Consider the following 17312-nt stretch of genomic DNA (forward strand, 5'->3'; position numbering starts at 1 on the left):
TGGTTTTATGCTGGCATCGTATCTTAGATGTTGTTGTAGTTGTTAATTTACTGGTTTGTTTTTATGTTTTGATTTTTTGCTATATTGTATTTATTCGTTGTAGTAAGCAAGCTTGTGAGGGTTATTCTCTAAAAGGCAGGATATAAAGACCTTTACTAAGTGATAGATTGTAATATATTTGTCTTCACAGAAGTAATAGATTTTTCATCATAGAATTGATTCATGATTAAGACAGCCATATATTTATTTGTAGTGCAATTCTCTACATATCTACTCAGAAGTAAGTTCCATTGTGTTCGAGGGGGCTTACTCCCAACTAAGTGGGAATAGGATTACAGCATTGGTCTTTTATATTAAATACATAGGCTGCCTTCTGGCCTAAAGCAGCAGACAGTAAAGTAAAATACAAATTTTAAAATAACATGAAATGTAATAAAGAATTAAGCAGCAGAAAAGCAAAAAGAAAAGTACAGTCAAACCCAGACCAAACAGCAGTCAAATGGAGGTGGGAGGACAAATAATCCAAGACAAAAGACCCATCAGAATAAGACATTCTTTACCAGCTTCCTGAAGGCTGGCATGGAAGGAGCTTGTAGGATCTCTCGAGGAAGGGAGTTCCAGGGTCTCTGTGGCACAACCAAGAAGGCTCTCTCTCTCATACTCACCGGCTGTACTTCAGACTGGTGGGATGCAGAGCAGACCTTTCCCCAACAGCCTCAGTGGGTAGGCAGAATCGTTTCTGAACACCCTTCAATGGCAACCCCACATAGAGCATGTTGCAAGAACCTGGATGTCACCAAGGACAATGCTAAATGCACAAAATACAAAGAAGCTATACAACGTAAGAAGCATGATAGCATGTGGCAGGTCTGGAGTTTCATGTTCACAGTCACCCCAACTTCTGCCTTCAGTGCTGATCTTATTAGTAACACGGGTTTGTATCTGTCTCCATGACACAGAGTTGTCAGTCTCCATTTCAGCCAGCCTTCCCTGAATGTATTTAAGATGTGCAAGCAGTTGCTAGGAGAGGAAGGATCTCATCTCAACCCCTAAGGCACAATTATGTGTTTTATAGATGGAAACAGGAACAAAAATACAAACCAGTTCATCTCACTGGATCTAAATCATGGCAATTTCATATGAGAAGTTTTAGCTGGCAGAGAGAGATATTTACAGTTTCAAATTACTGTTTTCTCAGAACACTAGTGACGGGATTTGCCTACAGACTGAAATAATTCTCAGGCATATGTATGGACTAGTTGAGCCTTCCATGTTAGTTTCATTAATGAATGCTGCTTGGGACCAAAGAATAACCATCTCTTTTTGTTTCCTTGGCAATCTTCTCTATAAAACAAATGTATCCATATATCAGGTATACAAGGATTGCTCCCTGCTTGTCTTTTGATCTGACTACTTTGGAACATCAATAATTAACAAATTGTCTTTGTTTTGTCCTAATCGGGGAGGTTTGACAATGTGTGTGTTTTTCCCTTCAGCCTTTATCTTGTTTGACTTTCTAACAACCCTGTTTGAGAGGTCACCCTTTTACCCAATTTACAGATAGGTAACTGAGGATAACAAACAGTGCTGGATCCAGGGTTTTTGAGGCCCGCTCCCTCAAGTCTACCTTTTCACCAGTTGCTGCTCTTTCTCCTCCTTTTTCTCATCATTGCTATCATCCGCTTGCTTGCCAGGCAGAGAAACAGTGAGAAAGCAGGCAGTGGCATCTCCTATTTATTTGTCCTTCTCACTACTACCGTTGTCTGGACCAGAGTGAGAGGCAGGTGAACAAGCAGTTTGCAGTGGTGAAGGGGAGGGGCTCCTGTCAGTGGGCCCCCTGCTGGAGTGTAGCCCTCAGCAAGTGCCCACCATGCCGACCCTTGACACCAGCCCTGATAACAAGACAGAATCCACAGCTCTCCAGTCTTTCAACTGAGATGAGGTTTGAATGCAGTTCCTCTGGCTTCAAATCCACAGTGACTCTTTCAAAGTACTGAAAAGAAAACATGAATAATATTAGGATAGAATGCATTTCTTCCTGTGATGGTGATAATATTTACCATTCCTTGCCACCCACTCCAGACAACAAATAAATTGACCACGGCACTTGTTATCCTTTCGGTTTTCCCTCTTCCATGGTGCCAATTTTCATAGTATGTTGGATAAAGACACTAATTCCATGTGTGCCATTAGATAATAGTTGATTAAATGTCATGCTTGGCCTGATAGGTAAGGCAGAGGCTTTTCTTGCATCTAGTTCCTTAATGCAATTTCTTCCACATATTTCACACAGTACTTTCTCCTGATTGTTTGGAAGGAAATAATGTGGAAGGAAATCACAGGCAGAACTACAAACAAGTATTTGTAGCTGAACTTTTCATGACTCATCTGGAGTCAATGCAGTGTGTCTTGCTTCACTTTACCAAGTGTTCTGAACTCTATTAAAAACTGGATTGTTTTTAACATATATAATATGATGCTGCTGGGCAGGAGTGTGCAACAAACTGATGTGCATGGCAAAGACTCTTCCTTTCCCTCAAGTGGGGCCATGGCTCAGAGCACCTGCTTTGTACGCAGAAATGTCCCAGGTTCATTGCCTGGAATCTCCAGGTAGTGCTGAAAAAACTCCTGCCTGAAACCCTGGAGAGCCACTGCCAGTCAGGGTCCACAATACTGGGCTAGATGGACCAATGGTCTGACTCAGTGTAAGGCAGCTTCTTATGTCCGTATATGTTTTCCCAAATCTGCCTTAACATTACAGGAATAGCACATACGTGCCTGTGTTAGGGTTGGCACGCTGGTCAATTGACGGGTTGGATATTGTCATAAGAACAGAAGAACCTTCCTGGATAAGACCAGTCTATCCTGCTTTTCACAGTGGCCAACCAGATGCTCATGGGAAGCCCAGAAGCAGGCCAATTTATTTTTATTTAAAATTATTTTAGGCTGTCTTTGAGGGCAGAACCCTCCCAATAACCCACTCCTGCTGTTGTTCCCAAGCACCTGGTACTCAGAAGTATGCTGCCGCCTTTCCTGGAGGTAGCACATAACTGTCATGACTTATAGCCATTGTTAGCCTTATCCTCCATGAATTTGTCTTATCCCCTTTTAAAGTTGGTTTCCATCACCACATTCTGTGCAGTGTGGAGAAAGTCCTTCCTTTTGCCTGTCCTGAGTCTGGACCAATATGTTGGTGGCAACTTAATTTTTAAAGGTTTTCATTATGGTGTCCTTTGTTAGCAAGGGCAGGAGTGAGGGATGCTTTTCCTCTGGCCCTTTAGCAGTCAGGGGGCAAACTTAGCAGCATAACAAAACTTCTCCTTCTGGACACCTGCTATAAGTGTAAGTATCTCCAGATGAGGACAGGAATACAAGGGCCGTTTAAAACCGTGTTTTGATCAAATTGGATTTACTCCTCCCGTGGTAATTAAAGTGATGTAAACGTTTATTTTGAGGGCCGCGGTGGCTTAGTGGTTAAGACGCTGAACTGCAGACTGGAAGGTCGACAGGTCAGCAGTTCGAGGCCCGAGTGCTGCGTGACAGAGTGAGCTCCCGTCTTCAGTCCCAGCTTCTGCCAATCTAGCAGTTCGAAAGCAAGAAATTGCAAGTAGATAAATAGGCACTGCCTCGGCGGGAAAGGTAACAGCGTTCCGTGCACCTCGGTGTTCAGTCATGCCGGCCACATGACCACGGAAGCGTCTTCGGACAGCGCTGGCTCTTCGGCTTAGAAACAGGGATGAGCACCGCACCCTAGAGTCGGACACGACTGGTTGGGGACACCTTTACCTTTTTTACCTTTTAAACATTTATTTTACTATATTTGACTGGTCAGTTGACCAAATATTTTCTGACTCATCAAATGCCTTATCCTAGCTCAGAGTGGGCAACTTCCAGATGTAGCCTTCCAGATGTTTTGGCCTACAGCTCCCATGATCCCTCACCATTGGCCATGCTGACTAGAGCCGATGAGAGTTCTAAGCCGAAATATCTGGAGGCCACATTTTAGCTTGCATATATATAAAAACATGATGTTCCCTATAATTTGTGAGAGCCACTCTCTCTTTGTTTTTACACCCATATATCCATGTGGTTAAAAAAAATCCAGTCTGATTCTTGTGCTTTGTGGGTAAATGTGTAGACACCCAACTGGGTACAGCTCTGAACTCACCAATTTCTGTAACCTTTCAAGGTGTCCCTGAGTCATATTGCTGCAAAACAGGGGTGGGCAACTTCTGGCCCTCCTGATGCTTTGCCGCCAACTCCCATCAGCCCTAGCCATCATATCCAGTGGTCAGGAGTGATGGAAGCTATTGATTAAAACATTTGGAGGGCCACAAGTTGACACCCTTGCTGTCAAGTGAGGCTATGCAGTGATGCGCTTTGTGTTTGGTTGGTTAAATCCAGCTTCCTCCCTGCTACTGCTTCTTTTCTAAAGGCTTAACTGCAGAATAAAGGAACTCACTCATCCCCTATGCTTGACTGGTTTCCATTTTAAATCCTTATAACACCCATGGTAGTCCATCCCTCATACATTAGGAGTCCCATAACAAATATTAATAGTAGAAGTAGATGTGTATAATAGCCAGCATTTCTCCTGCATCTTATCAGAATAAGCTTATTAGAAGTTCTGCAAAAGCACATTGATTTTAGCTGCACTTCTTTCCCACATTGTGAAATTCACATTTAAGATTATAGCCTCTAATTCATATTTAATTATGTTCTTATCAGGTGAAATTCAGTAAGATCCAACATTTTCCATCAATATAATGCAACATACTTGGATACACTACCAAAACAGGGCATAGTCTGAAGGCACATGAGGCAGCCACCTTGCTGAAGATAAGCAGTTTTGGGTCTGGGCAGTGTTTGGAGGGGAGACTATCTGGGAACCACATGTAGCGGTGTTGAGTTCCATGATGGAAGAAAGGTGGGATAGAAAGAAAGAAAGAAAGAAAGAAAGAAAGATAGAAAGAAAGAAAGAAAGAAAGAAAGAAAACATAGCTATCTCAAAACCCAAACATAGCTATCTCAGATTCTCCTCATCTCCTAATCTATTCCCTTAATCCCTTGTAATGCTATCTTTTGCTCTTTGGTTCTTGCCACCATTAAAACACTGGAAGGAACAGGCCACGTTTTATATACATTACTTTTACTTAATGAAACGTAAGGGGGGGTTAATACTGTTTCCTGTAGACACAGTTATAAATATTTCTGCTTCAACTGCTGCTGTTTAGCAGCCCAACTGATTTCCCATTGCTAAGATGGTGTAGTTAATTCAGACTGTTCCATGAATTGGCTACTTATTTGATTTGGCTAGTACACAACAGAACTGTGCATGTCAAACAAATTCATCCCACAGCTGCTACACTTCAGGATATCTCAGTGTGCAGTTGTAACAGTTTGAAATCCATTTCCTAAAGTTGACACCTTATTAAAATATTTCAAAATGGATTGCGTTTTATTTTCAAATTCATCTGAAATTGGCAAGGGAGTAAGGAAACCAAATGGGTCCTGGTTACGCACGTACAGCTATTTGATGTTTGCATGGAGGGTTTTAGTGACCTGTGCCTACTGATGGCATAGTCACTGCTCAATAACAGCAAGTTGCAAGTTACAAAAAAGCACTGCCAAATGCATGAGTTACTTATTATGTGTTGTTTAATATGTAATGTGAAAATGTAGTTGCCATCCTTAAGCTCACACCTTCCCTCCTTCTTTTACATGCCCTGATTTTCTCTCTGACTTCATGGATCATGGTAAATATTAATTTTCCACTACATCCAATCTGGGCAAACTATGGCTTGTGAAAACCGTAGCTTGCCTGTAATTCAGCATTTGAAACCATGGGTTGTAGTGTGTTTCCAATTCTAGTTTTCTGGCAAGACAGTTTACCTGGTTTGGATGTAATGGCAAACTACTGGGGACCCACATTGGGGACCCATAGTTTAGCATTATATCTGACCCAGCCCCCTGAGTGATTATTGTTATAAGCAATTAAATATGCCAAAGACAGAAATCCCTTTGCTTTAAAAAGGGATAATGCTTAGTTTGTGTTTATGGCAATGCTATGATTATCATGAGGTATTAAAAAAAATAGCCACAACAAATGTGCTTAATATACCCAGTTCTTATTTATTTATTTATTCATTCATTCATTCATTCATTCATTTCATTTCTATACTGCCCAATAGCCGAAGCTCTCTTTTTTTTCAGTTTTTTGTAACTTAACCTTGAAGAGCAGGTCTTTGAACTTTGCTTTGGACCTTGTCCATTCCCCTGAAATCCAACATGGTGCCCTTGGCTGCTTTGTTGCTTTTAGGAATGCTGCACCTCACCTCTCTCACAAACTATGGAGTACATAACTTGTTTGCAGTGTTGACCAAGGGTCTGCTTTTCCCACTTATGCCTTGCAGGAAGATTTAGGAGAGGTGTGGTGATTACTCATCATCTCTTCTATTAGGCCATGCATGATTTCATCTTCTCACACATTGTAAACAGCTAAAAGCATTCCCTAAGGAATGGGCTAGTAAATTCTCTAATCCTTGTTTCATTCTCCAGCCAGAGCCTCAATTCCAAAATAAATAACACCGGGTTGTTCTTCTAACATATTTTAAGGAGAATACAATCAAATAACATACCAGCCTTGTGAATAAGTCCACAAAAGCTATAAGCGCACTTGCCCACACATGCTTACGTTAATAATTTGTGCCACTGCCTGAATGCTAGAGGTCCCCCCACCCCCGAAAAGTAATCTAATTTCAGGTCCAATATAATATAAATAACATACATACATACATGGAGTGAAAACTGTTGTTTGAAAATTACAGTAGTGTGTGTGTGCGTGTATATATATACAGTATATATAAAAAAAATTGTCAGAGCAGGTTGGCATTGTAGGCACTCTTCCATATGTATATAGGACAGAATGATTGATTGTTTTAAAAGACGAAATAGAGGGAAAATGCTCAAATATCATTTCACTTGTTAGTATGGATGGACAAATCAGTCTGTTTCTGGTCAGCGTCTCTTTCACATCTCTTCTGTTATAAGTCTGTTCCTTCCTGTTCCTAAATTAATTTGCTATTTAAAAAAAACACCATGAAAATCTGAATTTAAACCTGCATTTGAAGATACATTATGGAATGTATTTTCTAAAAAAAACCCATAGGCTTTTCTCACTGTATTTTTCCCTCAAAAAAGCAGAATTTAATGCATTATTGTTGTTGTTGTTATTTTGAGTCCAGAACTGAGGACAATGGGGACATTGATGAAGCGCAAAAGCCGAAGGAGAGCTAAGTTCTAATCAGCACATTAGTCCAGAATGTACAGGTGAAGTCAGTTCATATTGGAATTCACAAAGATTGAATTCCTCATCATCCTTACTTGTTAGGGAGAATTTCAAAATCCCCTGGAAGTATTAATAGTGTGGCTCTGAGGAGATTTAGATTGCCTGTCACACTGAGAAACACACTGCTCTCTCGCTCACTCTCATATGCACTCAGACACACATACCAGGAGGAGACTTTACAGCCAGAGAGCATAACTTCAAGGCAATTATGGTATTTCTGATTTTGGGAGGAGCAGATAGCAATCAGCCATGGGGAGAGGGACATCCCCTCCCTGCCTTAAAACCTTTGAGTTTATTATATATGAAAGCATAAGAGAGTTTCAGCTATGGGGCAGTATAGGAATGTAATGAATAAATCAAGCAAGCAAGCAGCTTCTAGTCCCGCCCCTTCCCCTCTCTTCAAAACTACAGACAGCTCAGATTCACAGTTTACAGTTCAACTCACACCCAACACTGACTCTGTTATAGGATTTTTATTTTTTTTTAAGGAGATGAACAGTTACTCCCGGCTTAACCAACACAGTGGTTCCACCTAGGTGCGAAAAGGAGGGATATAAACTCCTGTTCTAAGCAAGGGTAAGTTGTTGGTGTGTGTGTTATTTTAAAGAGTACTTTGTTGGAGTGTGTGTTTAAAAACACGCACACCAAACAAAGAATGAAGACAGACCAATATTAACCTTTTCATATGTTCCTTCTGCACATATATAGAGTGGAATTGTGTCTGCTAGCTGTACCCAAACTTCCGTATGTTCAGCAGCATGTACAGATGTATATTTGGAGAAGCCCCCTTCACACTTCTACTGAACACATGGAGGATGGGAGCAGAGTCAGTGGGTGCAAGCGAGCTTCCCCCTCAGCACACACATGCAGGGAGTATGTGGAAGGGACTGGTGGAAGTGATTTGTACATGTTCTGTACACTGAAAATAACTGGTTCAGAATGCAGGAAATGTGTATCAAAACCTTATTCCTAATATTCTTTCTAGAGTATTATCAGTGTGCATAGCACCTTAAGAGTTACTGTCATAGACTGGCAAAGACCTGTTTTGTGAGTGGGAAAATAGGCAAAATAGTATGTTCTTACTCTTTTTGCTTTTCCCTTCCTGGGAAAACAAAAGCAAGAGGACATGCCATAGGATGTCTGTCTGTCTTCACCAAAACAGAAGTAGACTTTTCAGGCCTGAAAATGCTGGCTGTAGTGAGCATTTGGAAGCAGCGTTTTTTAAATAGCCAGGCTGATGGCTGTAGGAAAGCTGAAAGCTTGAGATTTGGGAGATCATTTTCTAGATATCAGTGGTGACAAGGAGAACTCTTAATTTTTAGCCTGTAATATACATAAATAACAGGTATTATTTATTCATTTTTTTAAAATTAAAGGTATTTATAGATCGCTTTTCTGCCCACTCAGGGCCCTCAAAGCAATATACAATTTAAAATAGCAAGACCACAGTACAATAAGATCAGCAAAGCACAACAGCGACATAGGAGCAGTAATGGCCTCTTCCTTTACAAAAAAGCCAAAGAGAACATTAAAATCCATCACAGAACTGGTAATAGAGTACAGCTTTTATTGCCCGTCTAAAATTTAGTAAAGATGAAGCCAACCTGCTCTCTCTAGGGAGAGAGTTCTATAGTTACAGTGCTGTTAGAGAAAAATCCCAGTCTCTTTTACCTACCAACCTGTCTCCTCTTGTTGGTAGAGGATACAACAGGGCCTTTGATGAAGACTGCAAATTACAAGCAGGATCATATGGGAAGAAGTCATATTTCAGATATCCTGGACCAAAGCTGTTTAGGGTTTTATAGGTCAAAACAAGCACCCTGAATTGAGATTGGAAACAAGTTGTAAGCCAGTGTAGTTGGTGATATATGGTCTATAAAGTGCATGTCTGGCTGCTACCTTTTGCTGGTTTTGCTAGTTGTAATTTCCAAACACTTTGCAAGTGCAGCACTATGTAGAACATGTTGCAGAAGTCTATACTAGAGGTACGTAAGGCATGGATTACTTTCTGGGAATGTTCAGCCAAACAGAACCAGAACCACCGCAAAATGGTGACACCAAGTCCCATATCAGTCAAATGTCCCAGAAGGATACCATGACTGATGGTATGGAATGCTACTGAGAAGTCCAACATAACCAGTAGAACCAACCCCTTTCTAGATCCCAGCATATGTCATACATCAAGGCAGTGAAAGCTGTTTCTGTCCCAAAACCAGGCCTGAAGCCAGATTGGAAAGGATCCAAACAATCGGCTTCATCCAAGCAAGCCTGGAGTTGAATCACCATCACTTGTTCTAAGACCTACTTAAATAAGGAAGATTAGAAACTGGCAGCTAATTATCTAGGGTGGTGGGGTCCAATTAAGCCGTCTTTAGCAAAGATCTTTCAACCAGAGAAGGCTGGTGGATCCAATTTCAGTGGGGTGGATATTCCAGTCTGGGTTTTATTCACAACCAGCCAGGAGTCTAAAGGAACTATCCAAGGTGCTGAAAACTTTGGGAGGATAGTATCCCTCACCTTGGATAACTCCTTTAGACTCCTGGCTGGTTGTAAGTAAAACCCAGAATGGAAGCTGTGCCCCACCGAAATCTGATCCACCAGCCTCCCCTCCTTTCAACCCCTTCTTTTAGAGGAGCTGGAACATGACCCTCTTTCAAAGAAGCGTTTACAAACTCCACCATCCAGTTAGCCAGCCCCCTTCTAGCAGCTCTTATCAGCCAGGATAGACAGGGGTTGAGCAACCAAGTGGTTGGTCTCATTCCTCTAAGCAACTTGTTTACACGATGAGGCTGAACAAAACAAAACTCAGCTATCAAAACTAGACAAGTGGTTGCCTCAATTACCTCATCAGAATCTGTTCCCAATGTGGAATGCAAGTCGGAATGGATTATTAGCAAAGTGTTTTGCAAGTTTATCACAGTGGTTTCTGAACGACCTGAAACAACTCCACTACACTGTGCTGATGCAGTGGAAACAGAAAAGAGCAACTTATTCACTGCCCTCAATACCCTGGAGTAGGCCCTTAAATGGGCTCTAGCCTTTGTTTGACTGGATTCATCCCAAATCTGTCTCTACCATTGCTCTAGTCATCTACCCAAGCATTTCATTGCCCTGAGCTCCTCAGAAAACCAAGGAGCCTGCACTTTGCTCACGAGTAGAGGGTACTTAGGAGTGGTTGGGTCAGTCACACAGGTCATCTCCCCATTCCACAGATCAGCCAGGGCTTCAACAGGATCATCAGCTTTAGTGGCTGGAAATCTCCAGAATATTAGGAATTCTTTGGGATCCATTAATCTCTGGGGGCAGCATTTTTTAATAGATCGCCCACTCCTGAGGAGGTTAAGAGTCTCAGTAATCTAAACCCTATTAGATAGTGATCTGTCCACAACAGTGGAGTTTTTCCAACCGACCTCCCCACTGATCACTTTCTGTAGAGCAATATGGTGACTCATTCAGCTGATACCATGTTTTTATAGGAAATAACTTGTAAAGAATGCTCTGTTATCCATCCTACACTCAACATCAAGTTCTTGTCGCAAATGTAAGTGTTCGAATTATCTGTGGACAGAGCATTTTCCTTGTAGAGGCTTACTGTTCAATAATTAAATGGTAGTGGAAATGGAATCTACTCCTGAGCATAATATGTTGCGGCTTTGAATAAAATTTCAACATAAATGGTTAGACCATTTGGTAATTGAAAGCAAAGACTTTCCCTGTTATTCCTAGAGGACTGCAGAAATAACTTTGCCATTTTTTTTCTTAGAAAATTATTCTGTTATTGCTTAGGAGTCCCAGGTGCTGTGTTAAATTGTTTTCATTCAAGCTTTTCAACAGTTTATTCCAGAAAATTACCTTGCCATTAAATAGAGAATACAATTTATTCCATGCATAATCAAATCTTCTATGTTCAGGCAGTGAGAAGGTGGGGCAGGGGGGGAATGATTTTTGCCTCCTTACCATAGAGTTAAAAGAAGAGGGGAAGCCTTTTCAAGCACATTGATTTTTCAGATGTTAATCACAAGCAAATGTAAATCAAAATTGTTTCTAGTACACCCTTGGTTTTCTTTCTTCTTTCACAGTACTTTTTATAAAGAAGGATCAGAAAGTGAAATTTAACCATTTGCCCACCCCACTGTTTTTTGTTTTTGTTTTAATGGAGCTTTTGTTATTTGGAGCTGAAACCAGGATTCCTCTATGACAATAATTAATTTACATTGTTTTTGCAGTCCAGTTGATTTTCTTGTACCCAGTAATGTCATATGTTTCTAGGCAATCAGTGAACTAATACATCACAGTCTTATTTTCTTCTAGGCCTTCCCCCCCTCCCCGCCCCTTGAATTTATTCATTAAGCTAGCATTGACAAATATGCTTGGTAGGAGGTCTGGTTTCACTGGCCTAATTTTATTAGAGAGGTAGGATTAATATGGCAAAAAAGGCTTATGATGACTTATTTGCAATAATTGTCACAAGCATTTTTATCATGAAAAATGAAGAAGGAATGTTTGAGATTAACTAAGGAATATTTGCACAATAAGACGTAACACACACTGGTAGCCTTTGCAATAGCAACCTGATCATTCTAACAAAGACTGAGGTAGTAGGCTGAGAATTTGGCAAAACTTTCCTCAGATGCTTTAACCTTTATATAAAAAACACCAACCCCCTGCTGTTCCCCACATGCACATACTCTGTGCAGGGCCGTATTCTGACAATCACTGAAACACTTGATTCCTCTGTTTGTTTTAGAATTTATAGGGATATAGAATTTATATGCACCTTTCATGCATTAGACAGGTGAAGGGGGCTCCACACAATGACTGGGGAACAAGGCTACACCACTGCCTCCTGGACATCTGTGCTTCTCACATAGAGACTTCTACTGTGCAGGCATCTGCACCAGTGTATGGATGTTCAGGGGGTAGGGCCAGTGATACAGCCCCAGTCATCACTTTGAGTCCCTTTCGTGCCCTAACATGTGAAGGGGACTAAATTTGCAGGACAAATACAAGCAAAACTGGCGCCCACATTCCATGACTAATCCTCCAAAACATTCCACAATCTAACAAAACTTTGCATTTAACCAAATAACCTCCACAATGTGTAGACCTAATGAACATTCTCTGTGGTGCTGAAAGTTCTCCACTGGCTCTCAAGTCTCTTCCTGAGTACAAATTCAAGACACAGAACCACTGTTAAGTACAGGTAGTGCTTACCTGTTAAAGCTCTATGCAGCTGGGGAATGAGGAACCAAAAGCTGGGATGAGGAACCTAAAGCAGAGATGAGGAGCACGTGGCTCTCCAGTGTGGATGGCAACTCCCATCAGCCCTAGCCAGTATAGTCAATAGTGAGGAATCATGGGAGTTGCAGTTGAACAACATCTGGAGCGCCACATGCTCCCCATTGGGGAGGCTCCCATCTGGGACTAAGCCAGCCACGCTTTCAGCCACTAGCTCAGCCACGGCAGCTTTGTCTGCCACGTGTCATCTCTCCAATGGAAGAAGGCCTGCAACCAAACTGGTTCCCAGTTCCTGCTAGGGACCAAATGATGTCAGGGGTGCAGCCACATCCCCTTTGATGTCACTTGACCTACAGGGGGGGGGTCATCCAACTCCCCCACCCTGCCCTAGGATCCATGTTGCACTCTGGCCAGGAGTGGGGAAATGGCTGTGGACAGCTCCTTGATACACATTGAACTGGTGCTTAGTGCCTCACTCTACATTTTAAACAGTAAGTGGAAATTATACTGGGGCTACTTACCAACAAATGAGGTAAAACTGGCTCTGTCCCATTTCCTTAGATTGGGAAACTGTTTCAGCTGCAGCAAAAGAACTCCTTGTTTATTCTTCTGTGGCTAAAACAAAACTTTTAGGACAAGGCAGTCTGGGGAGACTCCAGATCCATTTGGGAATGAGTTCAGTAGGATGCAGCCAGAGTGCTCATGGATTGACGTGGCTTCAGCTTCATACAAGAAAGCTTTTCTACTATTGCTATGACTGGTTTCCTTGGTAAATTACAAGCATTGTAACCTCTGGAGATCACTGAGTTAGGCTTGGTGCTACTATCAGTGAATAATATGGTCTCTTCAAGGAAGATAATAAACAGAGATGTGGCTAAAAGCCCAGTTTAAAGGGGTGAGAATGCTGAAAGTGGAGTCTGAAATATGTGCTTGTCATAGCTAAATGGAATTAGGTAAATGTTGTGAACAGTTTGAGAAGTGCCTCTTGTCAGCTCATGCAGTTCATGTGCAGTGTGATTGGAAGGTAATGTAAACTCCAATTTTAGGAATCTTTTCAAATCTCTGGCATATAGCACTGCTATTCTTGCACAATATATGAATTTATTTTGAAAGGGTCATGACCTGTATCTTGTATTTATAAGCAAAGCTTTAGACATTGCTAAGTCACAAAAATAGTATGCTTAAGACCACTCTATGAATTACATTTTTACTCTCTATTTTATTTATAACATTTGTATCTTCCCCTGGCTGCCCTAGTAAATGTGAATAACTATTGGTCAATTACAAAAGTGAGGCTAAATTGTGTCATTTGGTGATTCTTGAGATGTACCAGTAAATGTCAGAAGGAAGTGAGTCACAAAGCTTGTATTTGACATGTACACCCATGCCCTCGTACATGTTATGATGGGAACAGGGACAAGATTTGGTTATTTCCCAAGGCTAATTGGTGAAACATTTTAAATGTCTTCATTCTCGGGTCCAGGTTATCTGAAAGACCGTATTCTCCCTTATGAGCCTACTCGTGCCCTGAGATCTTCAGGGGAAGCCCTTCTCGCCATCCCGCCATCATCACAGGCACGCCTGGTGGGAATGCGGGAGAGGGCCTTCTCAGTGGCTGCCCCAAGGCTCTGGAACTCCCTTCCCAGGGAGGCGAGAGTGGCACCCTCCTTGATATGTTTTCGCAGGCATGCAAAAACTTTTTTGTTCCAGCAGGCCTTTGGGGATAACTAGTCTGGACCTGGGAAAATGTGACGTATGGATACCATTTTTGTTGTTCTGGTTGTCTTTTAAAGTTTTAATATCTTTACAATTTTAATATTGATGATTTAATTATATTTTTAACTTTTATACAGTTGTATTTATATTTCTATTTATAGGTTTTAATTGTAGCAGTTTTAACGTTGTAAGGCCGCCTTGAGTCCCAGTATTGGGAAAAAGGCGGGATATAATAATAATAATAATAATAATAATAATTCTCTGAATGTTCCCACTGGCTTCCTGAAAGCTTAAGAATTATTAGTAGAATTCGGAGACTACCCCCCTACTTGCACCAAAAGTACTTACAGTGTTTGGTGTGTTTGATTTGGATATAGAAAAAGCTCTGGGAAGCAACCACCACTACTGCCTCCTCCTCCTTCCCCTTCCTTAAGCCCCCTCCCCCAATTGGCTTGAGGAAGGAGAAGGGGAAGAAAAAGCAGGCATTCTCAATGATATGCAAAGTGCCATCTTTTCCTTCTGGGAATTAACTGCAAGTCCCCAGATTCCTGTTGGGAAAAGATGCTGTTCAGGTTCTTTGCTGCCAAGGAGATGGACCAGGAAGGCATCACCCTTGGAAGGAACTGATGTGTGAAATGCCCATCTCTACTATGATTTGCTGTTCTGTCTGAACCACTTCAGTGATTTGCATGTGTTCATTCAGTAAATGTGCCCCCTGTTGCAGCTAAACAGATATTCTGGAAGTGATGGTGGGGACAACTGAAAATCAATGGGACTACTCAGTGATTCCCTTTAGCTGGATTGTGATCTGCATCACACTTTAAAAGCATTTTAGGCTAGGTTCTGCCACATGATGCCCCCAAAGTTTGCATTTATTTATTTGTGTGTTTGTTTATGGTTTTTCTGTACCTCCTTTCTGAAACTAACCAAGGCGATTTTCAAAAAAATCAGAAAATAAAATAGTAATAAAACAGCAAACATAGTAAAATGCTAAAAAGCAACCTTAAAAAACATAACAATTTTAAAAGCCAAGATAAAAACATGTGTCTTGACCCCCTTCTTGAATGCAAAGAAAGGGAGTGCAACCTTTTGCAACTCCAAAGGGAGTGTAGTGTGTTCCAGAATTTAGGAGCAACACAGCACCTGTTCCCACATGCCCGAGAAGCAGGCCTCTGCGGGTGTACCTAGCTTGTAACACCCACTTGTCCCATTCATAATGCTCAGCAGCATTGCAAAGTGAGTGGAATTTGCTACCCTTCTGCTCCCAATTCTGTTCCAGCTCAACAATGGTATCCAAATTTAGAATTGAGCTCGGGGGACGGTGGGAGCATATTTATTTTATTTTGAACAACTCAGTTTTCCTGGCCCCGTTGCAGCTGAGAGAGGGGCAAATGTGTGCATCACTACACACTACCTTTTGCTATGAGAAGAATCTTTAGCCTTGCAGCTAAATTCAGCAATGTAGCTCTGATACAGACTGCTGCTCAATGAACAAAACATAGCCAGTGTGGCTTTGAAAACCTTTGATTAAACTTCATCCCCAAAGGTAAGAAGCAAGCACTTTATCTAATGCGTGCCCCAGCTTTGATCATTTCTTCATCAGCAGCCATGTGCGTTCTTAGAATGGAACGATTCACCATTTCCTCAGAGCATCCTGATAAATCTGTGGTGCGCTGTGTTAACCATTCAGGAAATTTCGCACATAGGGAAAATTGTGAAGGCAAGGTTTCCTGTGCTGACCGTAGTAAAGCTCTTGATCAGTGGGAAGGACTTGCTGCTACTAGATTTTCTCACTGCTTTTCATCCTGCTTCATAGATTAGTGACAGACTCCCACTTATTCAGGGTCGCATGAGACATCTGGCTACTTGTTCCTGAAATCCACCAGGAGACCATTTCTCATTTCTTGGCAGATATGTAGAAACAAACAAGGAGATGGTAGAGTAATACCACCTGTGATGCTTTATACAGGGGCCATTAAAGGACAACCCTCATGTATTAAATAGTTTTCTGTCTGTGGATTGTTGTTGTATGCTCAGGTCAACATTTTGACTTCCATATGGGTTTTCTAAGACTCCAAATCCTGCCTGGAATGGAGGAGGGAACTGGCCCGTATTTGTGTGGTATCAGGTTAAGAACCACATTTCATTAATCAGAAGCTTCCTTTTGTGTTAGTATAGAAAGCACTGCAGTGTTTATCTTAATTAGGCTCAGGCTAGGAAGCCAGGATTAGCTCTGCCTTTCACTTAAGAAGTGTCACAGGGCACTTTAATTACTGTCTATGCTTTTATGTCCAGTCTGCAAGATATCATACAATGCAGAGACTCAGAACACCAGGCTTGTGCACTGGATTAGCACTTACTTATAAAAAGAACAGAGCAGACAGCACAGTGTGCATTTAACACTTGTTTCATTCTTCAGGGGCCACCCCCATTTAACAGGGGTTTTTTTAGGTTATGTGAGGACCAATTAAGTGCACTGCTTAAGTTTTGGGCCTAGATAATCCTACTTCTTAATTCTGTCCATAAGGAAATAACGGTGTGTTACTTCTACCATAGGTTCCAATCACAGCCATATTCTTCACTGCAAACTCTCAGGAAAGTGATTTGATGGTGCACTGAAGCACAGTCTGAACCACTCATAGACAGCCCCACAACAACACCCATCTTGCCATAGGTGAAAGGCAATACAGCACAACGAACTACCCCTCTACTATGGTACCAAGTGGTCATATGAATTTTCCCTTATTGTTTCAGTCATGTGCAGTGGTGTAGTGGTAAATTTCAAAGTGCAGGTGCTGATCATGACAGTCCCCATAGCCACACCCCCAAGGAGAGTCCAGAAACGCAGGCAGGCATTTCAACAAACAGCTCTAGTAATTTTCATCTCCACCAGGAGCACGTCTTTCATAAAGCTGATGGGGTCTCAATCACCCATTCAAGACCAAGCCAGTCCAAAATGCTTTGCATTACAACAGGGAACAATATGTTTCTAGACTTTTAGCTTTGCTGT

At 41.6% G+C, this 17312-nt stretch overlaps 1 protein-coding gene across 1 annotated transcript in view; it reads left to right on the forward strand.

The window, feature by feature from the left end:
- Positions 1-17312, forward strand: part of PLXDC2 (plexin domain containing 2) — a 344440-nt gene that overhangs the window by 149283 nt on the left and 177845 nt on the right. The gene's annotated exons all lie outside the window — the stretch shown is intronic.

This window comes from Heloderma suspectum, chromosome 5 (assembly GCF_057233095.1).
Source record: "Heloderma suspectum isolate Gila_16-S chromosome 5, 16-S_ref, whole genome shotgun sequence".
Classification (NCBI taxonomy): domain Eukaryota; kingdom Metazoa; phylum Chordata; class Lepidosauria; order Squamata; family Helodermatidae; genus Heloderma; species Heloderma suspectum.